Here is a 6,000-nt window from a genome sequence, read left to right on the forward strand (position 1 = left end):
TTGTACAATATTGTTATTATGGTATACACTGTATACAATGTTCTAAATCTACTCACTTCACTTTGTATCAGTTCACGTAAGTCCAGGTCTTTCTGAAAACATCCAGCTCATCATTTCTTATAGTAAAAGATTATTCTAGCACAATTCTATGCCACAATTTTTTCAGCCATTCCCCAATTGATTTCCCCTTAATTTCCACATCTTTACCACTACAAAGAAAGAACTGCTATAAATATTTTTGTATAGTCCCTTTTCCTAAAAAAAAAAAAAAAAAAAAAAAATCTCTTCAGGATATAGACCTAGTAATGGTATTGCTGGGCCAAAGATTATGTACAGATATGCCCAAAGGGCATAGTTCCAAATTGCTTTCCAAAATGGTTGGATCAGTTCACAGTATCAAAGTGCATTAATGTCCTAATTCTCTCACATCCCCTCCAATGTTTGTCATTTTCCTTTCCTGTCATATTAGCCAATCTTGTTGGTGTGACTTCACAGTTGTTTTAATTTGCATTTCTCTGATCAACAGAGAAATAATGTTGATATGTGGTTGGTTTTCTAATTCAACATCCAATGATCCCTATTTCTATTTGAGTTTGACACCACTATAAGCAACTCTTTAAGACTACATATTGCAAAGAATACCTTCTACAATGGTAGAAATAACTTGTTCACCTTTAAGTTCCCTCTCAGTGAAATCATAGGTTCATTTCCTATCCCTATATAAACATGTAAGCAAAATACCCTGGCATAACAGATAGAGGGCTGGTTCTGGAATAAGGAAAACCCATCCAGATATAGAAGAGATAAAAGAGACCTATAAGTCAATCTAATGACTATTGACATAAAAAAAAGATGAAATTCTCTCAACTCATTCAGATATATAGTGGAACAATAATCCAATGATCAAAACAGACTCATATCAAGACTGTGAAGATAGTTCAATATAAAAAGAAAAACCTGGCATTACTATATAAACAGCAAACAAAACCTCATGTTTTTGTCACAAATTATAGCACTCATATTGAAAACCCTAAAAATGAAAAAACATGGAAGTACAATTTTTAATAGTGAACAAATCATTTTTAAACCTAAGAATAGGGCAACTAGATAATACAATAGATAGAATGAAGTCAGGAAAATTTATCTTCCCAAGTTCAAATCTGGCCTTAGACACTTATTGGCAAGTCACTTAACCCAGTTTGCCTTAGTTTCCTCAACTGTAAAAAAAAATGAACTGGAGAAGGAAGTGTCAGATCAGTCTAGTATCTGCCAAGAAAATCCCCAAAAGGGTCATGATGTGTAGAGAGCCACAGACAGTGGGGGAACTCTTAATGAGCTATATAAGACCCTTCAGCCCAGAGGGAACCTGCTGACAATGTCTGGTTCAGCTCTCATCTCCCTTTGGGGCATCTCAGCCTTCCTGAAAAGTGGGGAAGGGAAGGGGGACATGACAACCTGTGTTCTACTTGAAGCAGAGATACTTGCAGTAAGGAGGCATCTACATAATAGCAGGGTGCTTATAGTTAGCACATGTTCATGTACTGTGGTGATGTAATCATACTAGAGTTAGCACATGCTCAATGTGCTGTGTTGATGTAATTTTACTAAGTTATTTAGGGCTGACAGAACTTGAAATAAATGGACTCCATGTTTGACCATCCATATGGGTCCCTGCCTCACCACTCCTCCTCTAAGATCAAGGACTTGGGCTGGTCCTAAGATCCTCTAGAGAGCTAGTCTGGACACTACATTTTGGCACCTCAGCATGGGGTTCTAGAAAGCACAGTACAATGAAGAATCATAATTTCTAATTTTTATAAGGTAACAGGATATGAAGCCCACAAATCATTTCCATATTAATATAGTATTAACAAAAAATTTGGAAGAAGTACTAATAATAGAAATTCTTTTTTAAGTGATCATAAAATCAGGAAGATCCTAAAGCTTCAAATCCTGCTTCTTATATGTAATAGCTATATGAACACAGGGAAGTCATTTAAACTTAGAGCATTAGGCAACTCTCTAAAACTGTTTTTTTTTTTTTTAATATATATTTTTTAAAATTCTGAACAAATATCAAATAAAAGCATTTGATATTCATAGTAGAACAGAAAAAATTGTACATGAAAATGGAAATCTCTATTATGTATAGCTTTCCCTTCTCTTTTAAGTATATAATAAACTCAATATGTTTGTTTCTCAGTTGTCCTTCTTGTATTTTGTTTTGTTTTGACCTTCTGTTTTGTGCATTAAAAAATAAATCAATGACTTTTTTCATCAACTTTATTGCTAAGTCTCCCTTCCAACTACTCCCAAGTGCAAAACAAAACCTCTCTAACCATAGTATTATTTAGTTGGTTTAATTAGTAACATCTATGAAGTACCTACTATGTGCTAAGCACTGGTTACATAAAGAAAGGCAAAAGACAGTCCCTTCTTTCATGGAGCTCACAGTCTAATGACATATGCCCACAACTTTGTACAAATTATCTGGAGGAAAAATCTGAACTAATAAAACAAGATATCTCACAATGTCCACTTCTTAAAATACATGTTTATACCTTGATTCCATCATCCCTCAGTCAAGATATAAGTAGCATGTTTCATCTTCAGATCTTAGAATAATCATTGGTCACTGCGCTGATCAGTGTTTTAAAGTCTATCAAAATGGCATGTCTTTGCAATGAACATTATTATTATTTTATAAATTGTAGTTATGTTCATGTCACTGTTTAGCTCATAAAAATCTTGAGAAGTTTCTCTTTCATTATCATGTCATTATTTCATCATTATTATTATTGTTATTTCATCCCTTTCATTATTTCTTATAATAATCTATTACATTCATATATTTTCATTCAGTTATACCACATGGCTGAAAGGCACCTCCTTTTTTCCCCAGTTCTTGTCTACAACAAAAAAACTTTTTAAAAAATATTGATTTTTTTCCCACTTTTCCTTTGATCTCTTTGAGATATGTATCTTTTAATAATATCACTGAATCAAAGTCAATAAAGTCAGTAAACATTTATTAAGCTCCTACAAGGTGCTAAGCACTAAAGTAAATACTAAGAATAAAAAAGGTGGTAGGTGACTGGACAGTCAAGAGATCTTGAGTTCAAATGAGACTTAAGACACTTATTAGTGGGGGCATCGAGGTGGAGCAGTGGATAGAGCACCAGCCTTGAATTCAGGAGGACCCAGTTCAAATGTGGTCTCAGACACTTAACACTTCCTAGCTGTGTGATCCTGGGCAAGTCACTTAACCCCAGCCTCAGGAAAAAAAAAAAAAAAAAAAAAAAAAAAAGACATTTATTAGTGCTGTGACCCTGGAGAAGTTATGTAATCCTGTTTACCTCAATTTCTATTCTTTAAATTGAATTGGAGAAATAGCAAATCACTCAAGTATCTTTGCCAAGAAAACCTCAGCTAGAATCCCAAAGAGTAACAACAAAAGATCACCCCCCCCCAAAAAAAAAAGACAGTTCCTACCCTTTAGGAGCTCATAGTCTAATGGGTCAAAGAGTATAGGTAGTTAATGTTTCAGGGGGGAAGTTCCCTTTTACTTTCTAAAAACTGCTAGAATAAATCAATTTGACCAGCAGTGGAATTAATGTCCCCTAGTTTCCCATAAGTCCCTCTGTTTTAATTTGCACTTCTTTGATTATTAATGATTTATAACATTTTTTCCCCCTTTAAAACTTAATGATGTAGGGATTATCCAAACAGAAGAAATCACAGATCTCTGAAGAATTATGTATAAACAAAATTGCCTAGCAGCTTACATTCTACTTTGTGATAATAGTAGACAGCCTGTACATGGATACTTATAGGATAAAAATATGCTAAGTAAATACAAATTAATTTTTTTTAGTACAAGAGCAGAACTAGAGGGATCAGGAAAGGTCATGTGTAAAATAACACTTGACATGCTTTTTCTATGAATCATGTTGGGAGAGAAAAATCAGAATAAAAAGGAAAAACCATAAGAAAGGAGAAAAAAAAAAAGAAAAAAAGATGAAAGTAGTATGCATCAATCTTCATTCAGTCTCTATAATTATTTCTCTGGATGTGGATGACAGTTTCCATCCAAAGTTTATTTTAATTGCCTTAGATTACTGAAGTGCTGAGAAGATCTAAGGCTATCATAACTAGTCATCACACAGTCTTGCTGTTTACAATGTTTTTCTGGTTTTACTTGCTTCACTCAGCATCAGTTTATGTAAGTCTTTCCAGGCTTTTCTGAAATCAGTCTATTCGACATTCCCTCCTTCCCTTCCCTTCCTCCCTTTTTCCCTTCCCTTTTTTCCTCTCTTCCTTCTTCCCTTCCTCCCTTCTTTCCTCCCTCCCTCCCTTCCTCCCTTCCTCTCCTTCTTCCCTTTAACATTCACCCTTGCAAAATCTTCTGTTCCAAAATTTTCTATTTGTCCTTTTTCTCCCCACCCTCTCTCCCCCTGCTCTCCTAGACAGCAAGTAATTCAATATAGGTTAAACATGTGTAATTCTTCTGAATATATTTCCACATTTATCACTATTCATCATTTCTTATAGAACAATAATATTCTATTACTTTCATATACTATAGCTTATTCAGCTTATAATAATTCAGCTACATTATAATTGTAATATTATAATTATAATAATTGAATAATTATTATTCAACTTATAATGGGCACATACTCATTTTCCAATTTTTTGACAACTCAAAAAGAGCTACTACCTTTTCTCTGTTTTATGATCTCCTTGGGATACAGACTCAGAAGTGGCACTGCTGGATCAAAGGATATGCACATTTTTATAGTCCTTTTGGGCATAGTTCCAAATTAGTCTCCAAAATGCTCACTCAGTTTACAACTTTACCAGCAATGAATTAGTGTCCCAGTTTTCCCATGTCTCCTCCAACATTTATCATTATCTTTTCCTGTCATCTTAGCCAATCTGAAAGGTGTGAGATAATACCTGAAAGTTGTTTTAATTTGTATTTATTTAATCAATAGTGATTTAGAGCATTTTTCATGTAACTATAGAAGCTTTAATTTATTAATCTGAAAATTGTTCATATTCTTTGTCCATTTATCAATTGAGAGTAACTTGTATTCTTAGATCTTTGACTCAGTTCCTATAAATTTTAGAAACAAAGCCTTTATGAAAAACAATTTTTTTCTGTAAAAATTGTTGCCCAGATTTCTGTTTCTTTTCTAATATTGACTGCATTGGTTTTGTTTGTGCAAACCTTTTAAATTTAATGTAATTCAGAATTATCCATTTTGTATTTCATGGTGTTCTTTAGTTCTTGGGTCATAAATTCCTCCCTTTTCCAAAGATCTTATAGGTTAACTATCCCTTAATCTCCTGATTTGTTTATAGAATCCTTCTTTCTGCCTAAATCATGTACCCATTTTGATCTTATCTTGGTATAGGGGATGAGATGTTGATCTTTAGATATTTTTGCCATACTGTGTGGGATGAGTCGGGTGCAAGACCCCCTGCCCAATCCAATTAGCTAATCAGAGACATCATCAGGTACAAAGAGAAAATATTTATTTAATCCCTGCAGGGAGAGGCTCAGACACACCTGGGAGTTATCCCATGCTCCTGCCATGTGCTCCTGGAACCTCACCTGCTTTCAGCTTGTCCAAGGTTTAAAAGCAAAAGACTTGAGCCTTTTCATTGGATAGACTAACAGGATGTAACCATCCTTGACCAATGATCACTAATGCTGGCTGCCTCCCACGGGTCATGTCACTTCCTGCAGCTTCCTGTATCTCAGCTTCAAAGTCCATTCCTCCAGAGAGTAATGACCTCCCCCAAAGTCCAAAGTTCTAGGAACAGGATCATGTGACAACACTGAGAAATACTTCATTCAATCAGTCCCATTCAATACAATTTTCCAATATTTCCAGCATTTTTTGTCAAATAATGACTTCTTATTCTAGAAGCTGGAGTCTTTGAATTTATCAAAGATTACTATAGTCATTGATTATTTTGTCTTGTGTATCT

This window comes from Sminthopsis crassicaudata, chromosome 1 (assembly GCF_048593235.1).
Source record: "Sminthopsis crassicaudata isolate SCR6 chromosome 1, ASM4859323v1, whole genome shotgun sequence".
Taxonomy (NCBI): Eukaryota; Metazoa; Chordata; class Mammalia; order Dasyuromorphia; family Dasyuridae; genus Sminthopsis; species Sminthopsis crassicaudata.